The following is a 16167-nucleotide window of genomic DNA, read 5'->3' on the forward strand; positions in this document are numbered from 1 at the left end:
ATGAGCTTTCTGATGAAGTGCATGTGCAGTTCAATGTGTTTGCTGCGCTGATGTTGAACTGGATCTTTGCATAGATGAATGGCACTTTGATTATCACACCAAAGTGTAGTTGGATGCTGCTGCTGAAAGCCAAATTCTGACAGGATCTGACGAAGCCACAAGGCTTCCTTACTAGCTTCTACGGCACCACGATACTCTGCTTCTGCTGATGAAAGAGAAATGGCACCCTGTTTCTTGCAAGCCCATGTAATAGGTCCTGAACCAAGAGTGAATCAGTGAAACCAACCAATAGAGGAGCTGCTTCGGCACTGTAATGAATCCCAAACTGAACTGTACCTCGAACATAACGAAGTATTCTTTTAGCTGCTTTCCATTGACTTTCATGGGGGTTTTGCATGAACCGAGCAAAAAGGCCAACAACAAAGGAAAGGTTAGGACGAGTATGGGTTAAATACAAGAGTTTTCCTACAAGTTGACGGTATAATGTAGCATCAACTTCAGGAGAAGTACAAGTGACTGAAAGTTTGACTCCAGACTGAAAGGGAGAAGGGGCTGGCTTACAGTCTTCCATGTGAAAATGACGTAGAATATCACAAGCATACTTGGACTGGGAAAGGGAAATACCCTCCTTGGATTGCAAGACTTGAAGACCGAGAAAATAGTGTAAGTGTCCTAAGTCTGTCATTTCAAATTTCCTTTTGAGGCTAGACTTCACATGGTTTATAAGGTTGGGATCACTACCAGTAAGGATAAGATCATCAACATAAAGAACAAGGATGATAAGAGAGTTGCCCACTTTCTTGGTGTAGACAGTATTGTCAGAATGACACCTAGAAAAGCCAGATTCTAAAAGAAAGCTATCCATTTTGGCATACCAAGCCCGAGGAGCTTGCTTGAGACCATAAAGGGATTTCTTAAGTCGACAAACAAGGCTGGAGTCTGTTTGTATGAAGCCAATGGGTTGTTCCATATAGATTTCTTCATGCAAGTCCCCATGCAAGAAGGCAGATTTAACATCCATCTGATGGACTTCCCATTTGAAAGAGGCAGCAAGGGAAAGAACAAGGCGGATAGAGTTCATTTTGGCAACAGGGGAGAAGGTTTCAGTGTAGTCAATGCCTTCAACCTGTGAAAAGCCCTTAGCAACAAGACGAGCTTTATGTTTATCAACTTTCCCATCTGGTCCATACTTGGTTATGTAAACCCATTTGCATCTAACAAGTTTTCGTCCCTTTGGTAAAGGAACAAGATCCCATGTATCATTTGCCAATAATGAATGATATTCTTCATTCATAGTTGCTTCCCAATCTGGATGGCCTGAAGCTTCTACAAAGGTGTTAGGATCATAATTTACTGGAGCTTGAGCCAGTAAAGAAGAGGCTCTCTCGAACTGAGAACGTGTGCGTCGCTGATCTGTAGGATCACCGGCAAGATCACCTGCTGCATCTCGAGTAGCACGAACCCATTTTGGAAGCTCAGGAGCTGAAGGAGGATCCTGAGAAGGTGGGGGAGTATTGTCATCCTCACTTTCATCATCTGAAGAAGAAATGTTTTCAAAAGTAGAAGAGATAGAGAGAGGTGGCACATCCACCGGACTAGGCTCGCAGGCCGATATATTTTCATCAAATTTTACATCTCTTCTAATGATAACATTTTTGGACTTAAATGGAATAAGTCTATAGCCTTTTACATCTTCAGAATATCCAACAAAAGTACATTTTTCACTCTTAGGTTCTAAAGCTTTATGCTTTTCATCTGGAATATGGGCCCACGCTTCACTTCCAAAAACACGAAAGTGACTTACATTTGGTTTGATTGAGCTCCATGCTTCTTCTGGAGTGATATTCTTTAAAGCCTTAGTAGGAGTGCGATTTATTATGTAATTTGCACAGTTAATTGCTTCTGCCCAAAAACTAAGACCAAGTCCTTTAGATTGTAGCATACAATTAGCCATTTCATTTAAGGTGCGATTCTTCCTTTTAGCTACACCATTTTGTTGTGGAGTATATGGAACAATATGTTGCATTTGAATTCCATTCTCAGTGCAATAGTTGATGAATGTGTTTTTAACATATTCTCCGCCATTATCAGATCTTAACTTAAGAATTTGATGTCCAGATTGTTTTTCAACAAAGGCCTTGAAGGCCAAAAAAGTGTTAAATACTTCACTCTTGAGTTTTAAGAAGTATACCCAAGTGCGTATGGAGAAATCATCAATGAAAGTTAAGAAATACTTGCAACCAGAGAATGACACAACTGGAAGTGGACCACATAAATCACTATGCACAAGCTGTAAAGGGCCTGAGGCGTGCCAAGAGGCACGTTTTTCAAAACTGTCCCGATGATGTTTTCCGAGTACACATCCGGAACAAACACCATCTCTGCAAGATACCATAGGAAGACCTGTCACCATATTTTCTTTACATAGATGCTGAAGGGAGCAATAGTTTAAGTGACCAAATCGCTCATGCCAAAGTTTGCTCACTTCATCGTTATGAGCAACAAATACTGAGGGAAGATTTGATGACCCAAAGTTGTGAAACTTATACAACCTTGTAGAGTCATTAGCAATGCCAGTAGCCAAAATTTGTTTAGGATCTTTTAAGTCCTTGATTACAACATCATGAGGTGAAAATTCAACGATTTTACCTTCACCTGAATGAGTTATCTGATAGACAGATAGAAGGTTGCAGGATAAGGTTGGAACACATAATACATCATTAAACTGACCATTGTCTAGATGAACAGTTCCAGTCCCTACAACATTAAGAGATCTATCATCACCAACATATATATTTTTGGTGTTACAATCATTTAAAGAAGAAAACATGGCTTTGTTTTTGGCCATGTGATAAGAAGCTCCAGAATCAATGAGCCACTCATGAGAATGAGAAGAAGAAGATACATTTAATGCATAACCAGACCGAGATGATTGACAACCACATGCAGAAAGTGCCATTCCTGAAGATGAAGTTGAAGTTGAAGATTGCCCCAAATGGATGTTATGCTTCTTCATTACTGCTTCCAAGGCTTCTATCTTCTTAAAGCATTTTGATTCTAAGTGCCCATCTCGATTACAAAAATTGCAATGTCTGTCAGTCTTCTTCCATTTGTTTTTATTGGTCTTATCATTTTGCTGAAATGATCTTTCATTTTGAGGCTGAGTTTGCTTAGGACCCTTTTTTGGTTTAGGACCATTCCTTTTAGGATTCTTTGAATTTGGTTGCTGCTGGGCGGCTAACGCTTTCTTGGAAGAGTTTCCAAGATTAAGAAGATCAAGGTGTAAGAGTTTTTCTTGTTCTCTTATTAAAGAATCACAAAAAGAGTCAAAGGAAGGGGGCTTGTAGTCTTTTCCTTGAGAAATGAAGGCTTCTCTTGTAGAATGGAAGGTGGAAACAAATACAGAGTAGGCTGGTCCCAACTTAGTAAGGATGGAATAAATAAGGTTACTATCTTCTTTCTTAACCTTAACACCTTCCAAAAGATATCTAAGGGTCTTGAACTTAGACAATAAATCTTCAATGCAAGAAAAATTATTAGGGTCCAATGTAAGCAACTCATTTTCAAGTTGATGGGCTCTAATTTCATTTTTAATCCCAAAAACTTTATTGATTTGTTCCATTGCTTCATGAGGAGTTTCAAGTTCTGCAATATGGAATCTAAGATCTGGAGAAATAGACATCCCTATCAAACCACGTGCTTGATCTTGTCTATTTTCCCATTTAGCAGCCTTGTCTTCATCTTTCGGTTTCTTTTCTTGTCCTGTGGCTATTCGGTAGAGACCTTTACTTCTAAGTAAATCCTCCATGTAGGACAACCATTGGAAGTAGTTGGTGCTGTCAAGGGTAACTTGGTATTGACTTTCCATTTCAATAGAAACTGAAGCTGAAGATGCTGAAAGTAAGTGTTCCAATGGATAGATCTCGAAAAATTAGGCTGGTTTAAAAAAAACGGCTCTGAAAAAGGCTTCCGAATGAAGAAGTTATGGCTTTTTAAAAAAAGTTGTTGAAGTTGCCGATGAAGTGCGGGAATGTGCGGAAATGAAAAAGTCCGCCCCCACAAAATGGAGACTTGAACCCAAGACCTCTACTCTCTTAAAATAGATTTGAACCAATTGATCTATACAAAAAATTTGAGAGAGAGAGAGAGAGAGAGAGAGAGAGAGAGAGAGGGGGGGGGGGGGGGGCTTTGGGTTGCGTGCTTGCTTTGAGAAAGCTCTTTTTCCCTACAAAACAAAAAACACAAAACCCAACACGGACATGCAAAGAAAACGAACCTTACGGCTCGAAGTTAGCTTTACCCAAAAAACTAAATATTTTCAAAAATTGAACCTTGCGGCTCAAAGTTAGCTTTAGCCGAAAAACTATATATTTTTCTCAATGTTTCTGATTTTCCGAGATCACACTAAGGTGCAGGGAAAAGAGCATACGCATGAGAAAAATCCTTCATTTCTGTTTCTGATTTGCCCAGATCGCACAGAGTCGCAGGGCAAAGAGCATACGCAGAAATGAAAGGTATAGATCCGGTTAAAAAAAAGCTAAATAAACCGAAACCGAAATAAGCAGAGAGAAAATAACAGTAAACTGCAAATAAACACTGTATACCTCCAGATCTTAAAAATGACGCTGCTAGGGCTACCGGAAACCTTTTCGCGTGAAACGAAAGGGGTTCCTCACTGGAACAGATGCTTCGAACACAACAGAGCAGTCCTCTCGGCCCGAAAGCAGTCAGAAACAACAGATCTAGGAAACGGCAGTCGGATGCAGTTCTACCGGCTTCAGATTTAGATCACCAACGGACGCGACCCTCAAATAGCTCAGATACCATGTAGGAATTTACAGGGTAAGTTCCTCAGAAAGAACACCAAAAGGACACCACTCACAACCAGATCACAGATCAATACACCAGTATTTTTGACATGGTTAAAACCCTCAAAGAGGGAAACAGTCCACGGCCTGAGCCAACGCAGCCACTTCAGGCAATTTATTAATCAAAGAATGAAAATTTACATAAGCTTCTCTCATGCACGGATTACCCTACAAATGACCCTCCATGCGCTTTAAATAGAATTCATGGACCAATCGGGTGTCAAGCCATGGATCAAGTGTCGGTAATACCGAGGAGAGAATGAACCGTCGGATCACTACATATCGTGACCGTCAGATTGTAAGTTACAAAATGTACAACGATAAAGAAACACACTTTACCTAACTCTATACCTAACTCTATACTAGACCAAGTTGTACTTAACTATTTCCTATGTGTCAGAATATCCTAACAATATTCTCTTCTTATAGAATTAAATCAAAATGAGAAATTCAATACCCAAAATCCAAGACCAAGACCTCCCACAAGACCCACGTCAACCCTCATTCCAAGCTCCTCCAACAAGTCAAAGTCAACCCAAGTCAAAGCCTTTTGAATCTAGTCAAATCTCTAATTTTCGGCCCTTGCAACATAATTTCGGCCCCTACAACTAGGTCTACAAATTTCGTCCCTTGCAATCCCTGCAACTTCACACATGTGACAAAAACTAGGGCATATTTTCACATGTGTGAGAAATTCCTCCTCCTTTGACCCTCGTTCTCTCTCTCTTTCCTTTGAATTTAACTCTTCTTCTAGGCTTTCTTTACTGGTTTTCTCACTCTTTTTCTAGGTTTTCTTTACTAGTTTTCTCTCTCTTCTTGGCACAAGAATTGAATTTGATTTCTTGTCTCCAAATGAGGGCAAACTATCCTCTATTTTACACATCTAGGAGGTCAAATGAGTCCCTTCCAAGGCCAACTTTTCCAGGCATGACTGACTTAGTCTTGTGGGGATGAAATTGAAATTTTTGATTGAAATAAAATTCTTTTTTAACTTTCTTTCAAAAGTCCAATTAAGACTAGACTCAAATACAATAATTTGATTGATGACAAATATTCTTTTGACTCAAAGAACCCTAGAATCATGAAGAACATGCTTGACCTAAATAATAATTTGACTTGGGCATGAAACCTATGCTTAAAAATTAATTTTCTTTTTTCTTCTTTTGCTTTTTACAATAATATAAGTAGAATGATAATTATGAAGACTAGACCTAGTTACATTTTCCAACACTTTACACAATGATAAATATGATAATTATGAAGACCACACCTAGTTACATTTTCCAACACATTACACTGATAAGTTTTGAAGATGATGAATAGTTCAAAAGAATATGAACCATGGTGGATGAGAATCCCAACATGCTAATTGATTGAATTGAAATGGTGAAGAAAAAGAAGCAAAGCTTGATACAAGCCAACGACCTTTTGAACCCTTTCCTAACATGGTGGGTGGCCATAAAGTCATATAAACAAAAACCAATTTCAACTCTAGGGGTATGATCCTCCCAAAAATGTTATTACGCCGTAAGGCGTTCCCTTTGAGAAAGACATCCCTAAAATGTGACGTGGGCGATCCTGAGCCATTGATTCTGTGTGTTAGATGATTGGAGTGTTTTCTGCCCTTGATTTAATCTTTTTTTTCATAGAAAAATATTATTTTTTCCACCAGCTGGAAGACAAAGAGAGAGGATCTGGCAATGGGCCATGAAAGGCCAGGCCTCCTGGCAATGAGACTCTTCGCAGTGACTGAACCGAAACGTGTCTTCGTAGTGACGAAACATGTCTTTCTTCTTGGTTTCGTGTCTTTCTTCCTGCCTGAAGGCCGCGTAGCCAGCGCAGCCTTGTGCTGTTATATCACTATTTGTACTGTCTGCTTCACACATGAAACGTACTCTCACTATTTTTAAGAAATGCTGGCTGTGTTGGATTTAGTAATGTTACAGGAGAGCTTGAGACCATTAATATAACATTAGACATGGTTGGACGGAGGCCTGAATCAGCTTGCGTGCATAGAAGAGCAACCTCAATGCATCTTACGACTTCCTCCTGCTGCCATGTTTCCATTACTGTGGAATCAATCATATTCAGAAGACACCCTTGCTTCTGTAATCTCCATGCCTGCATCCCATCCAAGGTAAATCATCATTATTCTGATTTATCGCAATCCACTATTATTCATAACAAAAAAAATCATGAATTGAAGTCTTACCCATTCTGATAGGCTTTGCATTTCTGGGGAAAAAATTATATCACTGTTTTTAATTCCCGTCACAATCTCAAGGATTAACACTCCAAAGCTATACACATCAGCTTTCAGGGATAGTTGCCCCTTCATTGCATACTCTGGCGCCATGTAACCGCTACATACTCCAATCAGAAACTCTTCAAATAAGTTGGGGTGATTGTGGCACATGATTGCATAAATGTTAAGCTGTTTAACAAATTAATTAATTTCAAATAAATTGCATAGAGAAGAGAAGGGTAGAGTGAAATATTCTCACTATGTCCCTGCAACTCTTGTTTGGATGTGAGTCTCGTCTTCAGGAAAGAGTCTTGCTAGCCCAAAGTCTGCTATTTTAGGATTCAGCCTTTCATCAAGCAAAATGTTGTTTGCTTTAATGTCTCTATGGATTATTCGCAACTGTGAATCCTCATGAAGATAAAGAAGACCACGAGCTATTCCCATTATGATGTTATAGCGTTTTTGCCAATCAAGATGTCTCTTCTTCTCTGGATCTGTATTTGTATTCAAAGAATAGTAATTTTCAAAACCTTTTACATAATCAATCTCATTAATTTATGAAAAATTGATCATCTTTCCCTCATACAGGAAACAAAATTCAAAATGACATACCAAACAGGAAGGTGTCAAGACTCTTGTTACGAAAATTCTCATAAACAAGCAACCTTTCGGGACCCTCGGCACAACATCTGAGCAGCTTTACCAGATTTCGGTGTTGAACATGGGTAACAAGCTTCACTTCATTCATAAACTCTCATTTGCCCTGTCCAGACCTTACAGACAACTTCTTCACTGCTATTTCTTTTCCGTCTCTCGTTATTCCCTGGAAGAATCAGTCCATCAACAAACCATGGAAAAATCCCTGTTCCTATTCCTCTATCTGAAAGATGATGTAAAGTGATAGCGTTAAACTTGCAAACAATAGTGGGTAGGTAAATACCTTGTATACAGGGCCAAAGCCTCCCTCTCCAAGCTTCATGTTTTCATGAAAATTATCCGTTGCTTCTGTGAGTGCTTCTAAGGTGAAAATAATTTGCTCATGTTTGATTAGTGTCGATTCTGGATCAATAACATGTTTTTCTACATAAAAAAAGAAGAGGCAAATAAGAATCTAATTTCATCAGATAACATAAATATGAATGGGTTGTGTTAAAGAGATGCCTGGTTATAGATTCAATTTTATTTCTAGATGGTAGATTTAGAATATTTTGAAAATTATTCTTAAAATCTGCCATCAAGATAAGTTCAGAATAAGATAAACAAGAATAAGGTCAATTATTCTTAAAATCTGAGATAAATTCCGCTGATTCTACCTTCATTCTGCTGACATGTTACTGGGTTCCGTGAAAAGAAAGATTTCAGTCTGTTCCTCAGGGCAAACAAACAGACCATTAACGCTACTAAGACGCCTGCCACAATCCCCAGAGAATTTTCTGTAGAGCAAATCATGTAATGCATTGTACTGTTATTTACAGACATTGAAGTTACAATCAATTTCTATAATCCCCAAAAGCAAGGAAATCATAAAATTAGATGTGGCCATGAGTGATTACTTGACGTGGTGTGTGAAGCTCCATTCGCATGAGTCACCTGAGTCATATGGGCAGAAGGGTTTGGCCGGGAGGAGTTAGAGAATGAAAGTGGACTAGCACTATTCCCAGAAATACTAGTGTTAAAAGAAGGGTATATCTCATATCGAACCCTGCAGCTTCCCGATAGTGCATGGGCTCCTCCATTCAGAGAACGACATCAGTGGAGGTTATTCGTTGGTAGTTGAAAGCAAGAACTGCAATCCTTTCTGGATAAATCTCTCCAACATTGAACTAAACTGTAAACGGTACCATTGGCAGAACATGTAGCTGAGCCTTGAGTGAATCCCTTATTTGCAGAATTGCAGGCCTCATCAAACACGTTGAAAAGCAGATTTGAAGTAGTGGTCTTGAAATTGTATAGATTACTTGTACTAATTTCAATTACCATAACCAGATAAGTCCCATTGGTGTCTAGCTTTGAAAAAAGGCTAAAGTTCTCGTATCGCAGGAAGCAGCTTTCTAACCATACTCGAGCACCGACGTCTTTAGAATCAAAAACAAAAATTACCTTGTTGGACCTCCACTTCACATTGTTGTAGACATCTACAATCAAAATTTAGGATCAAACAACAAAATTTTATATCCAAGTACCTTGTTGGACCACCACTTCACATTGTTGTAGACATCTACAATCAAAATTTAGAATCAAACAACAAAAATTTATATCTGATTACCTTGTTGGAACTCCACTTTACATTGTTGTAGACATCTACAATCAAAATTTAGAATCAACAACAAAAATTCATTGTGTTGTACTAGTCAACCTGAATCAAACTCTTTACTGAATGAAATATCAAGGGCTGCTTTCACACCAAAGTTCAGGGACATTGTAATTCCAGCTGCATCTTGGCTGGATACCAATCTTTTTGGTTATCAGCACACCCAGAAGCATCAGAGTGCTGCTGAAATTTTTTCCCAGTGAGGCATACCACCCCCTGATGATCAGGGACCTTGGTGTATATCTGACGATGGCTACTGTGGAGTAAGTGAGACTTGCCAGCACTACACAACGTGTCATCCACATTCAGATCTGATTTGGAATGTCCATCTACAGACAGTCAGAGAGGAACTACCATGGTTTCTTAATGCAATGTGTAATCTTCAGTTTGTTGAAAAGTGGGTCATGGTGATTACACACCAAGAGTGTTGACCTCTGACCATGGTTTTAAATTCCAAACTGGCCATGGAATTTTGGTGGAAAAGTGAGGACAGTGTTTGATATAAATGTGAAGAATCAGCCATATTTTAAGAGATTGTCAGTCTGTAACAGTAAACCCTAATACTGTAAAATGGGAATTGACAGTTGCTTTAAATTCCAAATTGGCCATGTCATTGAAACAGAGTTGGGGGAGAATCAGGGAACTTGGAATTCTGAGAAACAGAGTTGGGGGATGTCAAGTTCCCTATGGCCATAACCCATCTGGGCAAAGTGCATTTTCTCTCAGTGTACAGAACTGCAAAAATCTGAGGTGAACAACAGTAATTGAAACATTGTATTCCTCGGATAAAAGGTTTATAAGTTTATCTAAAGGACTTTTTTGCTTAGATTACATCAATTTGTTTTAGCAGGGTTTCATTGGAGTATGGCCACTTTGTTTAAGATAGTACAAGTATCCAGATCATAGAATTGAAGTTGTTTGAATGACCATGGATAATTTTTAGTTCAGTTTGTTAGACAGTTTTTGCCCCATAAACCTGTTCACTGGCAATAAGGGCATTCCTGTGCACACTACTGAAGCAGACTTCAACTCTTTCCAGAACTCAAATGATGCTGCATCGCTGTATCCTTTTTTTCAAAGCAGGGTTTTATTGAAGTACAGTCACCTTATTTAAGTGAGTGCAAGTATCTAGATCCTAGAATTCAAGTAGGTAGGTAGATAATCCGAACATGTTTAGGCCAGAGAGGCACTCGTTGTGTATGATATTAGGGATTCATTCTCTGATTGTCCTTGTATATAGTCTTAGCAATTTAATAAGAGCTCTTGTCAGATTCTGTTTGGGGCCAATACATTACCAAATAGCACATGCAAAAGCCTCACAATTTCATATAAATTAACCTTGCAATTTGTAACAAGAACATGACTTCCTAAACTGTTATTATTATTATTTAAAGAATAAATATTTAATTATTATTTTTTATTTAACTCTTATAATTAATAAGAAACTTAAAAATTTAAACATATTATGTAGCTAACTTATAATAAAGTGGGTTGATTATATGAATCAGATCAATAACATTTGTTTTGGAACTCAATTTTTGCATGAACTCAATTTTTCCATCTCATGCTTTCTTATAATATAGTGAATTAAAAAAATTAGGCACAAGGGTTTGCAATGAAAAATCTTGGAGTGCCCTTGATATATAGCATCATTGATTCAAATGAGGTTATCTTATTCACAATTTTTAAAATTATGGGTTTATCCTTAGATTAAGATTTCATATATATAAATTGGCACTGCAATTTGTAACATGAACTTGACATCCCAGATCATGCCCGGGAAGTAGGTAAGAGATCTCATCCTTTAATGTAATAGAAATTCCATTTCTGAATAGTATAGTAGATGATTGTACAGGTTGCATAATGTAGAATTGTAAGTAGTACAGGTGACAACATAAATGAGCTATGTTCAGCTATCACATAAAAGAAAAATTCTTGAACCTTAGTAATTCTGACATATACAAAGATCCTCATGTCTTTCATAAACATTTATCATTTATCACCCAAAGATAGCTGCAGAGTCTACCCTAGATTGGTGGAGTGCTATTACTCTACCCTTTGTCTCCAATATATATACCAAGGGTACCTAGTCTCATGGCCATCATATCTTGTCTTGTATTGTATTTTTTGTAAAAGGAGTTTCTACCCTCGAAGTGGATTGTATGCATTGACTTCTTATAAGATGAGGCCTGGTGTAGTCCCTAGGTGACTTTGGCAGACTAGATTTTGGCATCTAAGTCAAAGAAACTCTAGCAGGGCCTTGGTTCACTGGTGTGGTTGACAATATTGAGCCATCCACCGAGCTCCATTGTTTCTGTGGTCTGCCCATTCTAATGACATGTCAAAAGGAATGAGGCCAGGTGCCTTCCTTTTCAATTTTAATGTCTTCCTTTTCAATTAGTAATGCATAAAGAAAACCAGGACAACAGACAAAGTAGAAAGATTGAAGACTTCTAGTATTAGGTCTGAACTGTTTGAGAGCAAGTGAAAGTTATGACTTCTAAAGAAACTTTTAATTGAGTCCAAAAGCTGGGAATTAAGTTGAGGGAGGAGTATCTGCCAATCAACACTTGGGGCATTGATTATTTCTTGATTGAACTAGGGGGGAGTAATGGTGTCCTCATGATATAGTCACCTTTCCAACGGCCACAATGGGATTTGAAATTGTTAGAATTTGAAAGAAACAATTGTGATTCATCAGTTTCTTGCCTATACTAGGGATTTAGAATCAAACAACAAAAATTTGTATCTGAGTACCTTGTTGGACCTCCACTTTACATTGTTGTAGACATCTACAATCAAAATTGATTGTATTGTCCTCTCATGTCCAAAGTTATTGCAGTGACATATCTCAGTAGCTTGTTGGACCTCCATTTTACATTGTTGTAGACATCTACAATCAAGATTTAGAATCAAAAACAAAAATTACCTTGTTGGACCTCCACTTCACATTGTTGTAGACATCTACAATCAAAATTTAGGATCAAACAACAAAATTTTATATCCAAGTACCTTGTTGGACCACCACTTCACATTGTTGTAGACATCTACAATCAAAATTTAGAATCAAACAACAAAAATTTATATCTGATTACCTTGTTGGAACTCCACTTTACATTGTTGTAGACATCTACAATCAAAATTTAGAATCAACAACAAAAATTCATTGTGTTGTACTAGTCAACCTGAATCAAACTCTTTACTGAATGAAATATCAAGGGCTGCTTTCACACCAAAGTTCAGGGACATTGTAATTCCAGCTGCATCTTGGCTGGATACCAATCTTTTTGGTTATCAGCACACCCAGAAGCATCAGAGTGCTGCTGAATTTTTTTCCCAGTGAGGCATACCACCCCCTGATGATCAGGGACCTTGGTGTATATCTGATAATGGCTACTGTGGAGTAAGTGAGACTTGCCAGCACTACACAACGTGCCATCCACATTCAGATCTAATTTGGAATGTCCATCTACAGACAATCAGAGAGGAACTACCATGGTTTCTTAATGCAATGTGTAATCTTCAGTTTGTTGAAAAGTGGGTCATGGTGATTACACACCAAGAGTGTTGACCTCAAAGGATATGGGCATGGCGTAATTCAAGCACCACACCAAGAGTGTTGACCTCAAAGGATATGAGAATGGAGTAATTCAAGCACCACAACTGAGTACATACGAGACACACCTTAAACAAACAGAGATTTTAATATTTTCCTAAACGCAATGAAAGCTGCAATGGAGTTGGCTCTAGAGCTTGAGACTCTTTAAAGGTTTCAGATTTCTCATATTCTGTGTTCTATATATTCTTTGAGCAATACTTGTACAGTTGGGCTCGATGCCATGTTTATTATTCGCGTTGTCATTACTTGGAGTTTATGGATTTAACCAATAACAGTTTTGCTTATACTGAGCAATGATTGTACTGAATATCATGGATTCGATGGCCCTGCTAGGTATTCAATTAAATGTGAAACTCTAATGTCGTTGCTCTGGCAGTCAAGTTGTGTGTCCACATCACCCCATACTGCATACATTCTCTGTGAGTGAAGGCAACAAGGCACCATTCTCAAAAAAAAAATTACAATCATGGTGACTTCTCTCTTCAATGGATTGAGTGCTACTTATAAAATAATTTGTTGTGCTTGTACTGTGCTTTGCACGGTCAGCAATATTCGAGGTCTACTACTTTCGAATGTACCTTGCCCTTGTGTTGCTATGAACACACTTTTCTACCAGCGTTGTTGAGTTTCTATGGTCTCCCATCTATCAAGTCTATGATAAGTAGAATAGTTCTATAACGCTTCCAGATCAACATTATAAGAGATTGTATAAAATGAAAAATGAATCGCCAGCTTCATAATATACTATCCATAATTACACTCAGTTGTTGAGTACATGGTATGTAGTTAGAATATTGTGTAATTTTATTTGTAAATACATGGTATTATTCGTTTGGAATTGTTCACACTTCATTTATAGTTAATTATTATAATGATTACTATGACTTTGAACCAATTAATTATTATAATGATTACTATGACTTGGGGTCCTGTATAAAATTCTGGGAAGTGACAATGCTAGAGCTGTAGTGATCTATGGTTCTATACTTTTAATCTACAAAAACTTCTGCAATGATGCTTCCAAACACTTTTTGTGTGTTAAAAACATTTACATTGATGAACCAGAAAGATGCCTTCAAACCATGCCACCATCGACCTAGAACACTAGAAAATATACTGAAGAAATTCCAACTCCTTTACCATTTAAAACAATAGAAAATACACTGAAGAAATTCCAACTCCTTTACCATTAACATTTGGAAAAGTTTGTACATAAGCCGGAAGACAAAGGATAAATTATAAAAGGGGCTATACCTAAAGACAAAGGATAAAGCTTAAAATGCCATGTGCCCGTGGATAGTATTGAATTCCTTGAAGAGGAATACAAATTAGAAGCTGTATACGAAGGATAGTTAAAGTTTAGAACAATAGAAATTACACTGAAGCAATTCTGACTTCTTTAAAGTCCTTTAGATAAACTTATAAACCTTTTATCCGAGGAATACAATGTTTCAATTACTGTTGTTCACCTCAGATTTTGCAGTTCTGTACACTCAGAGAAAATGCACTTTGCCCAGATGAATTATGGCCATAGGGAACTTGACATCCCTCAACTCTGTTTCTCAGAATTCCAAGTTGCCTGATTCTCCCCCAACTCTGTTTCAATGACATAGCCAATTTGGAATTTAAAGCAATGGTCAATTCCTGTTTTACAGTAGGATTAGGGTTTACTGTTACAGACTGACAATCTCTTAAAATATGGCTAATTCTTCACATTTATATCAAACACTGTCCTCACTTTTCCACCAAAATGCCATGGCCAGTTTGGAATTTAAAGCCATGGTCAATTCATATATTAGCAAGTCTTTTCCTGAAAAAATATGCAAAATAAAGTCAGACAGGTAACATGTACTCGCAGTAATTGAGTCAAATCATCACCAAATGACTGATTGGGTCAAATATTACTTAGAGAAACACAAAAAGATGACACAGATTTTGTATCCCCGAACTTTTTTTTCATATTTCTTAATATAACGAACGATAACAAAAAGGAACACAGGTATCCTGATGTAGTATACACATAAAATTATATATCCGTCCTTCAAAATAAGGGCTGTCTGTTTTTTATCTATGGCTATTGAGCCATTAGAGTGCCTACATACAGTAATAACAACAGTACAGAAACATATTCAACATCATATCTCTTTATGCCTGGGCTTACAAAACTAGTTGGAGAAGATGGGTGGCTTGCTGCCTTTGATGATTCGGAGCTGCAGGAACTGACACCATGAGGAATTATTATACCAGAGCCTTCATAGCAAAGCCCCGGGCCATTATTCCACAGGGCCAGGCGCCTTCCCAATCTCCTGCAAAAGATCTCAGGAAAAACCACTGTGCCTAATAAATTATTTCCATTGAGATATAATGTATTCAAGGAAGGAATCTCCGCAAAATTCGATGGGATTTCCCCGGTGAAACGATTGGCATTGAGAGAAATATATCGCAATTGCTTGGATGAACCTAGAGACTCTGGTATTCTTCCCTCGTATCTTGAGGTCGAGAGATCGAAACTAATTAGCTTTGGCAGCTTATCCCATGCTAGAGAAATATTGGCCCCAATAGAATTGGTTCCTAGATAAAGTTCCTGCAAATTACTCATGTCCGTCAATGTCTGTGGAAGATTTCCATGAAGCCCATTGTTGCGAAGATCCAACAACGTCACATTTTTCAAATCGCCCAACTCCGGCGGAATCTTCCCTCTGATAAAATTATCGCTGAAATCCATCTTCATGAGAGATTTTAAGCCCCCAATTTCAGAAGGCAAAGTACCATTCAACTTATTGAAACTCAGGTCCAGGATTAGCAGATTCTCCAAGTTGCCAATCGAAGTTTGAATTTGGCCACAGAACTGATTCCGACTGACAAGGAGCTTTTTCAGTTTATACAATCTCCCCAGCTCCTCTGGCAATGGACCCTTCATGTTATTTTCTTTCACAACCAGATTTTCTAAGTTTCCCAGCTCACATAGCTCAGACGGGAGCACTCCAACCACGGCCTCATTGCTGCGAAATGTGAGGCTCTGGATAGAGTTGCTCAGATTTTTCCACCCTCGAGAAGGCATTATCTGTGGAGCCCAATTGAAGCACATGTAGAATGAGAGAGTTTTCAAGTGCCCGAGGCTGAA

General features: G+C 38.1%; 1 pseudogene; it reads right to left on the reverse strand.

Moving 5' to 3' along the window:
- LOC149240627 (cysteine-rich receptor-like protein kinase 44) overlaps positions 1-9533 on the reverse strand; it is a 72056-nt pseudogene extending 62523 nt beyond the window's left edge.
- Positions 9534-16167: the final 6634 nt, after the last annotated feature.

The sequence above is a fragment of the Pinus tabuliformis genome, chromosome 8, assembly GCF_031772625.1.
Source record: "Pinus tabuliformis cultivar Carrire ecotype Pingquan chromosome 8, CPIR1, whole genome shotgun sequence".
Taxonomy (NCBI): Eukaryota; Viridiplantae; Streptophyta; class Pinopsida; order Pinales; family Pinaceae; genus Pinus; species Pinus tabuliformis.